At 43.1% G+C, this 14,755-nt stretch overlaps 1 protein-coding gene across 6 annotated transcripts in view; it reads right to left on the bottom strand.

The window, feature by feature from the left end:
* PDE11A (phosphodiesterase 11A) overlaps positions 1 to 14,755 on the bottom strand; it is a 749,805-nt gene that overhangs the window by 681,750 nt on the left and 53,300 nt on the right. The gene's annotated exons all lie outside the window — the stretch shown is intronic.

Genomic DNA, 14,755 nt, shown 5'->3' with positions numbered 1-14,755 from the left:
ACAAACAGGCCGGTGTCAACATGGAAGTATAATTCAGCATGTATCAAAAACTATAGCTGATGCAGATTGAACTTGTGATATTATAATATTACATTGTGTATCAATGCAATATGTATTTTTGGAGATATACTTTAATTTTTTTTTCTCCCAACCAAGTCATGAAACCTAAGCTGTCTTTTGTATATGAAACTCAAAAACATATGACTTGACATATGACCATTCAACTTACAGGCCTATCACACTGACATTGTCACTATTACCCTGTCTATTGTGTCCTAATCTGATAGGTCCAATGAATAGTCTAATTCCATCAATTGCCAAGAGGTATCGTTGCTAGCAATTGTTTCCAGGCCATGCAGACTCATGCTAAGTTTGTACATACGCTAGATGAAACTCGGTCTTACAGTCAATAACGACCGCAACTCGCAAGAATCCAGTTGCCCCTTATGCCTTAAGCCAGCGATCAGCTGAGGGGATTGATTCAGCCAATCACCGGCCAAGAGCTTTGTTCTCCTCACTCACCCCGCCCACAGCGCGACGTCACAACTGCATTGTTCTGTCAGTACTACTCCCCGCCCCCCCTCCCCTTCCTAAATAGCAACAGAACACTTCACTAGCATGCAGGCTACCGTTCCCCACCGGGCATCATTCATCGAACGTGTATGAGGGTTTAACCTAATCTAAATCTATACTTGTGAAAATCATCTGCCTCAACATTACCATATTGCAGTGTCATTCGCTCACTGCAGAGTGTACACACAGTTAACCAATCCTATGGCTGCACAGTGGGGTTTCAGCCTACATCTCTGCCAGAATCACAAGAAGATTGGCACTGGAAAGGAAGGCGAGCAGAGCGCATGTGGGCAGCTGTAGGTAGAGAGAGGGAGGGAATGACTGCACTCATCAGCAATGGAATGAAAGAGCTGATGACCAGTGCACTATATAATGGGTGGACACACAAATGAAACTGCACACTTCCCTAGGGTAACCAGTACCGATTCATTTATGAATATTTGTTTGTAGCCAAATGGCGTGCCTTGAAGTTGTTCCATGTTTGTACTATATAAGTGGTGTCAGAATGTTGATTCCTTCCTAAAACAAATGTTCCGATGCATCATATATAAGCTCCCTTTTGAAAAAGGTTAAAAACCCCAATGTGTGATCCAAGTGCAGTGCAGTGCTATGCATGGTACAGGGTTTATGTACGGACTTAGTAGGGCTAATCTGCTTGGACAAATCACTGACATTTTTGAAGAACCCTTGCTTCTAATTTTATACAATTGTACTGCAAAGATATAATTTCACAATATGTACATGTAATAAAAATCTTCTCATATCATATAATACTTTTACTGAAAGGAATTTCCATTTGTCATAAGACTGCCTTAAACATACATAGGTGCTACAAATGTATTTTACTGGTAGATTTATTGAAATTAGGGGGCAATGGTAGAGGGACATTTTAACCACTTGAGGACCGCAGTGTTAAACCCCCCTAAAGACCATGCCTTTTTCTTGAAATTGGCCACTGCAGCTTTAAGGCCAAGCTGCAGGGCCGCACAACTCAGCACACAAGTGATTGAGTTAGACATAGATAAGGAGAATTAGGGTTAGGGTAGGAGTAGGTTAGCTTAAAACTTAGCTCTGGAGTAAAATAAAAAACTAATAGATACCTAATATTGCCAAGTTATACTTTCTGTTCTGGTGCGAAGCTCTGCCTTCTAGAAGAGAAAAGCCACAGCCATTTCTCTATCTCTAGCGCTGGAGGTTTTCTTGATTAGGGGAACCCTGCTGAATTGGATTTCACTCTCCAATTCGATTATAATAATCGAATTGGATGGTCGATCGCCACCGAGTCGCCTGATGTATGGCCATCGTAACTCCCTCTAAGACTAAGTTTTAACTAGAGTTCAACTTCCAGAGAGTCACCAGTTAGCTGAATTTGGGACGCATCCATAACAATACAGATAGATTGCATTTGTTGTAGAACACACGTCTGCAGCTCAGAAAACAATGTCTAAATATAAATAAGCCAGGCTCTTTTCGGCTTGTTGTTGTCCTTATTCTGCCATTTCAATCTATTCCTGGGAATGTTAATCAAAGCTAAGTACAAAGCGAAGTTGCAATATTAAAAATAGGCATCACATGATTCAACGTAGCAGAACAGCTAAGACATGTTCTTGTTGTCTCATTATTAATGCTCAGTGTGGATAGAAAACCATTTGGAGACCCCTTCTGAGAACAAATATAGCAAAAGGAACGCATAAAATAAAGCCTTTGAGGCACTGATGACTTTTCCTTATTTGCAGTTACCATTTGCAATAAAAGAGAACAGTTTTGAATGTTTTGAACAACATAAAAACTGTTGAAGGGACCTCTAGTGACATGCAGCATGTTCTAAACCCACACAGTGTCAGGGATTCATCAAAACCGTCATATTACAGACATCACAAAGCTGTATCATGGGACAAGTTTACAGCAAGGCAACTCGATTCTGAAGCAGGCCATAGATGCATCAGCTTTTCGGCAGCAATCTACTTCTACAATATATCAGATCTACTGACTTTTTATGCAGTTTATTGATTGAAAGTCTCATCAGACATTTTGTAAAATATCGGTGCGATGTGGGTGGAGTAGGAGCAGTGGGAGATTGATTGTATATGCTATAGATTCTATAGCATAGCACTGCAACCAGTAGTAGATTGCTTGTGTTTCAATTGAGGCTCTATTGACTCCAGCTGAAATCTGCTGAAATTGAGTTTCCCAAGGAAGGATAACCTTGTGCAGATAAAATTGTATCCCAGATGATTAAGGTCTGATGTGCACACATGTGAATTTATTCTCTGCTGGGAATGTTTATAAATTTAATCAACACTGGGGGCCTCTTGTGTGTAGGTTTCTCAATATCACTTCTCAGTTAGTTACTCATGGAGAGGGAGACAATGGTGCCTACTATGGGTGGACTGTAATACAAACGTGCATTGATGACCAGTTACAAGGGCTTTCACAGTGGTTGCCTTAATTAGATGCAACTCAAACTACATGATTAGTTCCATTGAGCTACTAACCTTAAACTCCTTATCCAACTTTCATTAGAGGGGGCACCCCTATTTTTCTCTATCTCTCCTTTTAGTTCTCTGCATAGTCTTCAGAAAAATTATTACCGTTGACCAATGACCACAGCTCTGCTGAATTTGAAGTCCTACAAAACCTAACCAATTAGTGTTACAGTTTGAGACTGCTTGGGCTCCTCTTGATTTGCCACATGATGAGATCATGCACACATACACAGGACATGTAGGCGGGCAAAGACAGACCTTTACATTTTGGAGCAAACAAACTCTTCAGAGGTGACTGATACGAACTATGGAAAGGTCACAGAAAAAGATCTGAGTGAGAAGGACTCTAACCTCTTACATTTCCAATAATTAAAGGACACCCGAGGTGAAAATAAACTAATGAAATAAACAATTGTATCTATCCTCCTTCCCCTAAAAATGACTTTTAAAGATATTCCACAATTTTATTTTATATTTAAATCTACTTTTTAAGTTTTTACTGTTTTATTGTTTTTGCTCAACGACACATTAATGTGTATGCCAGAGCTAAAATCTATGAACTATTGACCCTTTTTTATCTCATTCCTGCTCTCAGAAGCCATTTTCTGCTAGGAAAGTGTTTCATAGTTGTAATTTCTTATCAGTGAGGGTCACACTGTAGTCTGACCCAGTCCTGGCTTAGACAGGAACTGCCACTTACATACCCGATGTTTAACTTGTAACGTTGGCGGAGTCGTTTTTGTGGTCGGCGCACAAGACGCGCACCGACACAACGAAAACCCTCCACCAGCGTATAATTTAGGGAAGACCCAGGCTAGGTGCACTGCACCAGCAGGGGGCAATTCCCACCGGCAGATAGAGTCGTGACGTGCAGACGCGCACAGCCTCTGCCCGGCCACAGATGCCAGAGGGGAATTGAACAGAAAAGGCAAGGCAGGGCTAAACAGCCCTCAAAGAAAACAGAGCAAAGGTATAGAGGGAATGTGTGTCCACCAATCTAGTCACGACGGTGAACACACATCAGCAGAAACAAAAGCCAGAAGGCAATCGCAAGAATGGCGATTGCCAAGTAGACACAAGATTGAGCAGAACAGAACAAGATTAGCACAGACACAGAACCAAGAATCAGAACGATAAAGAAAACAATAAACGCTTCCTAAACGCGACCACCGCGCGTTACACGCAACAGTGACAAGCGCGTTTTACACCGCGATCTCAGCACGTTACGCGCAACAGAGACAAGTACGCCTAACTAACCATCGACAGACAAACACGAAACAGAACGCGAACGCTTGCTTAACGGTTACCTCACCGAGCCTACAGCAAGCGTTCGTAACAGACAAGACAGACAAACGAGAAACAGGAATAAGGTAGAGGGATCCACAGCCACTACCGCTAGAGGCTAGTGCGATCCCAGCAAGACAGATCAGAAGGATCCACAGCGCTAGCGCTAGAAGCTAGTGCGATCCAGGCAGGACAGAACAGAAGGATCCACAGCGCTAGCGCAAGGCTAGTGCGATCCAGACAAGACAGATCAGGAGGATCCACTGCCACTACCGCTAGAGGCTAGTGCGATCCAGACAAGACAGATCAGAAGGATACACAGCGCTAGCGCTAGAGGCTAGTGCGATCCAGGTAGACAGAACAGAAGGATCCACAGCACTAGCGCAAGGCTAGTGCGATCCAGACAAGACAGATAAGGAGGATCCACTGCCACTACCGCTAGAGGCTAGTGCGATCCAAGCAAGACAGATCAGAAGGGGCTACCAGTAGCAACCGCTGCTCCGGTTAGCACCCAGACAAACAGAACGATTTCCTGTCGACCACCGCTGGGACAGGACAATCGCAACAGACAGACAAAACAGATATGCAATCTAACTGCACTAGGAAACTGCCTAGTACAGTTCCAAGAATTACCCTAAGGTAAACTTTAACAGATCAACAATGGCTGACACTCCAGGAGTGTTTCAAACAAACCATGAAGGGGAAATGACCAGCAAAGCATTCTGGGAGCAGAAGCCTTTTATAGTGGCAGTCATCACAGGAGGCAGGTAGGGGATTTGCATAACGAATGTATGCAAATTCCTCAACAGCAGAACAGACCAGAAACTTGCAAAGGAAAGACAGGTCTCTCTTCCAGAGACCTGTAACCTTCAGACTAGAGGAATGGTTAAACAGCTGTCTGCCTGTGCAGCCAGCTGAGCGGATCATCACATAACTCTTTCAGACTGAAAAAGAAATAAAGGAACACAGACTAGTTATTTGTGTGCTAAGCACTGTACATACACGTCTATCTCATCATGTCACATGTCACATCCGGTATCCTTTAATGTGACAGGCAGAGATTGACCCCAGAAGCCTTATGAAGATTACATTGCAGGGCCACTTCCATTGTCTTTATAGAGACTCTGGGGAGGAAGTGCAGTAAGTGGATTACTGTAGTGGAGTTTTCGGGACCAGTAGGAGCTTCAAGAAAGAGGTAAATGTATTTTGTACCTGTAGGTATATTTGTAATATGCTTCACTTTAAGCCACACTACATGTATCTAAGAGTATGACACAAGTCCGTTCCCAGCACAACATAAAACAGCACAAGCCTGCAAATCCTTTATCAATGGTCTGGTACTGAAACATTCTACTTCTCTAAACACAGTTACGGCACAAAACATCACATCAGGGTTGCCATACACACTGCTCAGCTGAAACAATCAACATATGACAAATTTGATGATTATGAAACTTCTGCTCCATTCAAAATCAGTCAATAACTGATTCATGACTCCGTTACAGAGCCTGAGAATGCAGTCAGACAAGTTAGAAGATTTTGATCAAATGCGCTACAAAGTTTGTACCGCATACATCAGTATCGAAGTACAAATAGTAGCAGATGCAGTCAGGTTAAATCGGTTGGGCATACAAATATGATCAAAATCACAGTAATTATTGTGGTAGGATTCGATTTCCAATTGGTCATTTAAATAATTGTTCCTAGTAGACTAGTAGTAAAAGCCACACACAGGCTAGATTGCCAGCACTCGAGAGTCAGGTTGCACTTTCTACCCAACACACAGATCAGTTTCAATATATAAAGTTTTAGTGCGCTGTCTTTTACTAACCGGTCATCCAGGGAAAATTCAACAATTTCAGAGGATTCCACCTTAGATCTCCTCTTGCCTCAGGTTTGTGTGGTGATACATCTCAAAAGAAAAGACACTAACAGGGGAGGTGGATGGCACTACCAGGAGTGTACCCGAGGTGACATGTGACATGATGATATAAGCATGTGTATGTACAATGCAAAACATTTTGCTGCCTGAAATAGTTAATTTTAAGGCATGGACGTGACAGCTTCTCTCTTGTTGGTACCTTGTTGAGAATATAGTAAACATTACCGATAAGAAAATTACAGCCATAAGTGTTTTCCTGGCAGAATACAACTTCTTAGGGCAGGGGAGAGTTAGAAAAATGTCAATAGTTCATGTATCCTAACTCTAGGACAATTAACAGGCAGCAATTGAGCAGAGACAATAAAACATTGAATCTACTGTAAATGTTTAAATATAAAATAAAGGCATGTGATATCTAAAAAATCATTTTTATGAGTAGGCGAATAAATACAATTTTTTATCTCATCAGTTTATTTTCACCTGGGGTTCACTCTAAAGTTTGTTTTTACTGTTTATTTTCATGCAATACTCCGGCTTCATTTACATTATTAAACGTGGTTATTACACTATTTGAGGCACTTTGTGTATCTTTCTTATGTAGATTTGGTAAAAGCACACCAGCCCTTAGGTAGAGTCCTCAGGCTCTGACACTGTAAAATTTCCACTGGATAACCCATAGGTAAAAGGGAGGGCACTAAACTTTAATTTATCCTAATAGATCGTCTGATCAATCACTCAAAGAGTGCCTAGTTTCAGACTCCATAATGGATGCACCTGCAGAAAAGGCTTTCAGTACAACATTTGACTAACATTGTGCATCAAATTGTCCTGACTTAAAGGGACACTTAAGCCTGGAACAAAAAATCAATTTTACTTGCCTGGGGCATCTACCAGCCCCCTGCAGCCCTTGCAGTCACTCATAGAGCCTCCGGTCTTCCCGCCGCCAGCTAGTTTTGTGTTTGCTGACAGGCCCTGACAGGGAGTCAGCGGACTTTCTGTGCCTGCGCAGGCCTGGCCACGCCTATCCTTCTTCATGTTCTCGTCCTCAATAGCGTCCTGCACAGGCACAGGGCGCTATTGTGGACAGGAGCGCAAAGAAAAACATGCATGGTCAGGCCTATCGGGCCTGTCAGCAAAAACATAACTAGCTGGTGGCGGGGGACCAGAGGCTCCGTGAGTGACTGCGAGGGCACGGGACCAGAGCCGGATTAAGGCTAAATGGGGCCCTAAGCAAAGTAAATGATTTGGACCCCCCCATCATGTCATAATAGAATCAGAAGATGCATCTGTACAGCAACATGCCGCACACACCGGGGTAGCCGAGCTACTGGTTGCTATGGGCAACAGCCCGCTTTCCTCTGTGGGTGCACAAAGCAGGGAATAGCAGCGGCAAAATGCACAGTGAGAGATGAATGGCTGGGACATTTGCACTCAGGGGCTGGGGCACCCCTGTGAAGAAGGTGCAAGATATCACAGCAGCAGCACTTTCCCCCTGCATCTCCAGCCTGGCAATAGCAGAAAGTCTGGACACCGCCAAACCGGAAGCCGTTCCCCAGACAGAATTACATAACCACCCCCACCACCGAACAACCGATTTTCTCCCAAACTAGACAGCCACCATGCAGCCTCCATCCCAGTGAGTACGATAGTCCAGCAGAGAAGGCAGCCTCAGCAGGGGAGAATGGCCGCACCAGATGACTCACATTCACCTATTGCGATCCAAGCAATAGAGTTCCCGTCATCCGGAGCCCATCTGTCTCCTCTAGAGTGCTGCCGCTCTGTTACTACTACTATTACTACTTCCTGTCTGATCTGAGAATCAGGAAGTTCAGAGCGAGCGGCTGCACTGTAAAAGAGACAGATGCATGAACAGGCAGAGCCGAGATTCGAACCCTGGTCTCCTGTGTCAGAGGCAGAGCCCTTAAAGGGACTCAGAGCAGTGCCTGTCGGTATGCCTTTAAGCATACCCACAACTAATTAATTACATCCTCACACCTGCCAGCATGATGTTTGTAATTATATCCCCCTGAATTCCTCATATTTCATTGCATTGTGCTGAATCGAGCTGCCGACTTTGGAGAAAAGTTGTCCTGTGTAATACAATGTAACTTTTAGTTTTCGCTATTTTCGTGATCGAAATTGCTGTGGCCGTGATTTCGATCGCGAAAATAGCGAAAACTAAAAGGCATAGGGCGGCGGTTTATATATCATTGGAAAGAGGAAAAAAAGAGCTTTAAAATGATATACATCTTTCCATAGTTACTGCACTGCTCAGAGTCCCTTTAACCATTATACCATCCAGCCACCGCTGACAGGATGGCGAGGGCTGGTTTATGTGCTGATGGGGCCCCTTTGACTCTGAATGGGGCCCCAAGTGACTGCTTTTGTTGCCTGGTTGGTAATCCGGCCCTGCACGGGACGGCTAGAGATGGCTGGTAGAAAGTAAAACTGATTTTTTTATTCCTCACTTAAGTGTACCTTTAAGCCAGTATGAGGAAGTTGGTACTTTCAGATCACTGAACAATCAAAACTTTTTGTACTGGGAAAGTCTCTAATGGAAAAAAAATCTAATGCAAACATTTATTAGGAAAAGAACACACCCTAATCACATCCTCTAATTATGAGGACCATGTCAAAAATTCAGGAAAACTGATCATTTTTTTATGCTTCTACATATGCTGTGATGATCACAAAAGAACACTAGATACATGCAATGCATTTTATCAATTTAGTAAAGTTGTTTGAATTTGGGACCAAGTTAAATCAGGAAGTATAAAAGGAAAATGAAAGGCTCTCAGTCCTGCTGTCCGGTGCTGAAATGGTGCTGATTGTAGCTGTTCCAGCTCTGAACTACGTGGTCCTGAATTCAAACAAAATATTACAATTCAGTGTAAGGATGTATTGGAATTCAGTGTAAGGATGTATTGGTTGCTTGTAGAAGTTGATTTATACATTTAGTGAAACACACCTATACAGAAGACCCCAAAGAGGGGCTAATAATTGGTTAACAAAAAGGCAGCCCTTCTAAAACTGGGAGGGTTGGGAAATATGCACAACTGCTGGTCAACTATATCAGTTGTTGGAAACTGGAATTTGTAAATTCCAAATTGTGCCTTTTAAGTCTATGGTACACACACATAAGGGAAATATTGTTAGTTCGGAACGATCATTGTTGATAATTTAGATCACCGGTTTTAACAATGATCGCTACAGAACCTGAATTTGAGAGACCTGAGATGCTCTATGAAGAGTAAAGGAAGGCGAATTAATGGTGCCCGCTGCAGTAACAATAATTCTTTCGTTTTCCATTTAGCGACCTGTCATGATGAACTGCTAAACAACGTTATGGGAGAGCTGCAGAAAAGATTGATTTTTGCACAAAATGATTACAAACAATCATCTCTAGAGATCAAGCAGTTAAAATCTTCATCTGTACATAGGTTATGTACGGCTAATTAGTGTATTAGATGTAAGGTCAGGGGGAACACCAATACAAGCCAAGTTTTACCTAAATGACACATTTGTTTTCATGAATAGTAAGGAACATCAATCAATCAGAGTTTGAACTATTTCATTCAACTGTGACACTGAGCACAGAAAGCTAGAGAGCATTGCTGTACAACTCCTCCTCCATCCCCCCCCCCCCCCCCAGGAAAAAAAAAAAACTTTTAATGCATTTAAAAAAAGGTTACACAAGATCTGGTTTACCCTCTCCAGTACTTAGATTCCTCCTCCACATTGAAACTGTCAATCAATCAGGTCTGTGAATGACAAATCACACACCTGCATCATCATTAGCAACAGTCACAAAATCATACCCAACCCTCTCTATTAATATTTAAAGTGTGCTGTATTGTGCAAGATTAACAATGATCTGAATGGAACATCTGTTGCCTGTCTATGCACATCGTTTAGAGCCTCGTTAAGTCTGTTTGTTTTAAAGTAGCTGGGTCTTCCCTTGTTTAAATAATGTGCTGCCTAGGCACAGCTTGCAGGTAACAGATGAAAGCTGCAAGCAAGTCAGCAACCTTCCTGCTTTAATCAAAACATCTTCTCAAATGGCAATCAATAAGGAGCCGTTTCTGTGTGTAGTGCTGCTGATTGTGAAAGCGATGGCATTTTGAGTCCTTCGCACCACTTACCCTGCCGGCTGGCTGTATACAGCCTGAGCCAAACTCCATAAACACTACAGAGCATTTGTCAGTGAAGAGGAGGAAAATGTTTCAGGTTTAAAAGGATTTCATATCTGAAAAAATACTACACTACATCCAAGCATTGTTGGGGGAAACATTTATTCCCATCATTTGGCAAGAGCTTGTTCAGGTTTTCGAGAACCACTAGACTGAAAGATGTACTATGTGAAGTGGCTAAGAGCACTCAAACACATGTACAAAATTCTCAGGGAAATGAAAAAAATCTTCCAGTTAGTTACATTTCTCTCCTATCGAAACAAATTATTATTTCTGCCACCCCTTTGCCACCCCTCCTTAGCTAGAAGTAAAAGGGCATGGCCACGATTGAGAAGACAGGGATGAGTACTGTAAAGACATGTTGCTCTCGTATACATAAGGGTTGCGTAGAGGTGAGTGGATAGCACATGTGACAGCACAGCACACAATGGGGTGGCTTTCTGCAGGCGCTATAAGGGAGGAGACAATGAGCTTGCAGGAGATGATCTGGCACTCTGGATCATTTGGTGTTTTAGCCTTTGTTTATGGTACAATACCAGCCACATCATCATCTGTTAATTTTTTTATATCTGATTGTGAGAATATCTGTTTGTTTATGATATCATCTCACCCATAACCTTTTCTCCTCTCCTCTCTCCAGGAGACTCTCTTGTCCTTGGTCACCCCCTCTCACTCCTGCATCCAGGAATTCTCATGAGAATCACCTCTCCTTTGGGAAAGCACTCCCCCAGCCTGCCCCTCATGTGCTGAGGGCGGAAACCATCAGGCCAGTTTTACACTGGTTTTGTGTGATGCACCACATCGCACCGCAAATATGAAGCTTCCTATGACACTGCCCAAGGTACGGGGACAGGGTCATATGCATATGTCTGCATTCCCAGCTTGTGACGTATTCCCTGCTGGGCAGGAAGTAGGTCACTGGGATTCCTTCTGGTCCATCCATGCGTAGCACGCCTTGCTCCTGTCATGCACACTGCCTGCGTCGAGCATTGACTTGCATTACTGCATGATACATGGGCTAAGCACGGTTCATGCAGTAATGAGCTTCTTTGCGTCAGATCGGATGCTTCTGGTGCATTGCTTTGCACTGCATTAACTCTGCAAGGCTCTATTGACTTACTTTGCATTTGCAGCACCTTGCTATAAGAAAGGGTAACACAACGCAGGTTCACAATGCCAGTACGCAAGGGTCCTCAAACGTACTCTGAAAACACACCTGTTCAGACAAGCCTATAATCTGCTATAGGCAGCATTGGCAGTTCACTTTCTTATCCACCAACCCCTGTGTCTCCTTCCCTAATGTCTCCAGCCCACTACCCTCTAGACTGTAAGCTCGTAAGGGCAGGGATCTACTCCTAGTGTTTCTTATTCTGCTGTAATTTATCATATAACCAAGTACCAGTTTTGGTGATGTCACAAACCACACATCAATTATGTAGATACTAGCTGATTGCCCGGCGTTGCCCGGATATGTATTTGGCTGGTGTCGGCTCCACCCACTTTTTCTAACCCTAACACACAATTACTCAATGACCAAGTTTGTGAGCTTTGTGGTCTTTGGCATCAATAATATGCATTGAAATGAAAAAATCTGATGGGTTGTTTGTGGCTCCACCCCCTTTTCGGAATTTGAACCCCAGTCACCCAAATGACCAACTGTACCGGGTTTGACGCCTGTGCCATTAACAGTGCAAGAATGGTAGCAATTAAATATTCCCTTGAAAAGCAATAAGTAAAGCTTTATACACTTTTGTAGGCTCCACCCACTTTTCTGAATATTAATCCCTTTCACTGAGTGACCAACTGTGCAAAGTTTAAGAACCCTGCCATTAACAGTGTAAGAATGGCTGCAGTTTACATTTTCCCAGTGAAATTTGTATTTGTCTCCACCCACTGATGACCCGGCGTTGCCCGGGTATGTATTTGACTGGTGTTGGTTCCGCCCACTTCTTTTAACCCTAACGCGCAAACACTCAATGACCAAGTTTGTGAGCTTTGGGGTCTTTAGCATCAATAATTTGTATATTACCATAGAAATTAAACACATCAGATTGGCTGTTAGTGGCTCTGCCCCTCTCCAGCATTTGAACCCCAGTCACCCAATGATCAACTGTAGCAGGTTTGAGGCATCCGCTATTACCAGTGTAAAAATGGCAGCAATTTAAATATTCTCCTTGAAAATCAAGAGGTGAATTTTGATTGGCTATTATAGGCTCCACCCACTTCCCTGAATATTAATCTCAGTCACCCAGTAACCATCTGGGCAAAGTTTGAGAACCCTGCCATTAACAGTGTAAGAAAGCCTGTAGTCTAGACATTTTCCCAGTGAAATTTGGTTTTGGCTCCGCCTACTTTTTGTAACCTGGACATACAGTCACTCAATGACCAACTTTGTGAGCTTTGGGGTCCTAGGCATCATTAATTTGTATTTTCCCAAGAAATGAAACTGTTTGTGGCTCTGTCCCCTTTTCTGAATTTGAACCCCAATTACTAACTGTACCAGGTTTGAGGCTTGTGCCATTAACAGTGCAAGAATGGCAGCAATTTTAATATTCCCCTTGAAAATTAACAGGTGATTTTTATTGGCTTTTTTAGGCTCCACCCACTTTTCTGAATATTAATCCCAGTCACCCAGTAACCAACTGTGCAAAGTTTGAGAACCCTGCCATTAACAGTGAAGAAGGGATGCAGTTTACAATTTCCCAGAAAAATCTGTTTTTGACTCCACCCACTTTTTGTAACCTTGACACACTGGGCTTGATTAACAAATCAGCGAAAATTCGGGATTGCGCGCGAAACCGGTTAATTGCGCTCGAAAATTCGCGGTCGCGCGCAAATGCGAAAATTTACGCGAAAACGACCGTGCTAACAGTTAGCACTCTTTTGTGAATCAAGCCCACAGTCACTACTCAATGACCAAGTTTGTGAGCTTTTGGGTTCCTGGCATCAAAAATGTGTGAATGGAAGCAGTTTATCCACCAAGAAAGTCTGATTGGCTGTTTGTGGCCCCGCGTCTTTAGTGAATTTGGACCCCAGTCACCCAATGACCGACTGTAGCAAGTTTGAAGCCTCTGCCATTATTAGCGTAAGAATAGCAGCAGTTTTAATATTCCCCTTGAAAATCAATAGGTGAATTTTGATTGGCTGTTGTAGGCTCCACCCACTTTCCTGAATATTAATCTCATTCACCCAGTGACCAAGTTAGCCAAGTTTGAAAACCCTGCAATTAACAGTGTAAGAGTGGCTGCAGTTTACATTTTTCCATTTAAAATGAATGTCTGAAATTTCATTGGCTGTTTTATGCTCCGCCCACTTTTCCTGGATTTGCAACCTCGATCACCAAGTGACCAACTGTGCCAAGTGTGGAGACTCTGGCTCAATTACTGTGAGAATGGCAGCCTTTTCCATTTTTTCTATTCACTTGAATGGGTGGAATCTGATTGGCTGTTTGTAGCTCCGCCCAGGTGTGCAGGGGGAACACGAGACCCCCAGAACATATCATCACTGGTAGTAAGGGAGCTGTATACCAAGTTTCATTCAAATCGGTCAAGGCGTTTTCGCGTGGTCGCGGCACACACACACACACACACACACACACACACACACACACACACGCACACACGCACACGATTTTATATATATAGATTTGTACTTGTATTGTACAGAGCTTTGAATTTCTCATGTATCTACTGTATACTCCCCTCTATTTGTTTTGTATTTTTGTATTATGTACTATGTTGAAGTGGGTGCACTATAAATAAAAAACAATTACAATGGCCTTTGCCAATCTCATCTAGTATTTGTGTCCTAATGGCAACTGAAGGAGAGGGCTGCCAGCCTGCCACATAGCATTGTCCCAGCCTCCAGCAGTTGCTTCTGGTAGGAGCACATGAACAAAAATGAAAACACCACAGCTGCACACCACAGCTGCACACATAGATCTAACAAATAGCCTGCATAACAGGACGGAGCAATGTCAGAGTCACAGAGTTCACAGAACAATGTGCCTCAACTCTTCTACTACACACGGCTTTGTAGGAACAGAGCCACAGTGAATCCACAGATAGCAGGGGCAGGTGAAGCCTCCGCCTCAGCACAGCAAAGAAACCTCACAATTCTAAGGGTCACTGTATATGTGGAGCAATTTAGGGCCTCCCCTACCACTGCGTTCTGTCCTCCCACCTCCAGGGTTATGTAGTAATCAAGCACCTGAATGTGTAAGCATGGTAGAGAACATTACATAAGCAGACCAAAGTGCTTGGAGTCATTTATGACAGGCTTTCCCCTGCAAGTGTACCACCAATGGTGACCCATCTGCAGCACAGGATTTACCTCCATTG

This window comes from Hyperolius riggenbachi, chromosome 7 (genome assembly GCF_040937935.1).
Source record: "Hyperolius riggenbachi isolate aHypRig1 chromosome 7, aHypRig1.pri, whole genome shotgun sequence".
Taxonomy (NCBI): domain Eukaryota; kingdom Metazoa; phylum Chordata; class Amphibia; order Anura; family Hyperoliidae; genus Hyperolius; species Hyperolius riggenbachi.
Note: the sequence above shows the minus strand (reverse complement) of the source record. Positions and strands in the feature narration are given on the sequence as shown.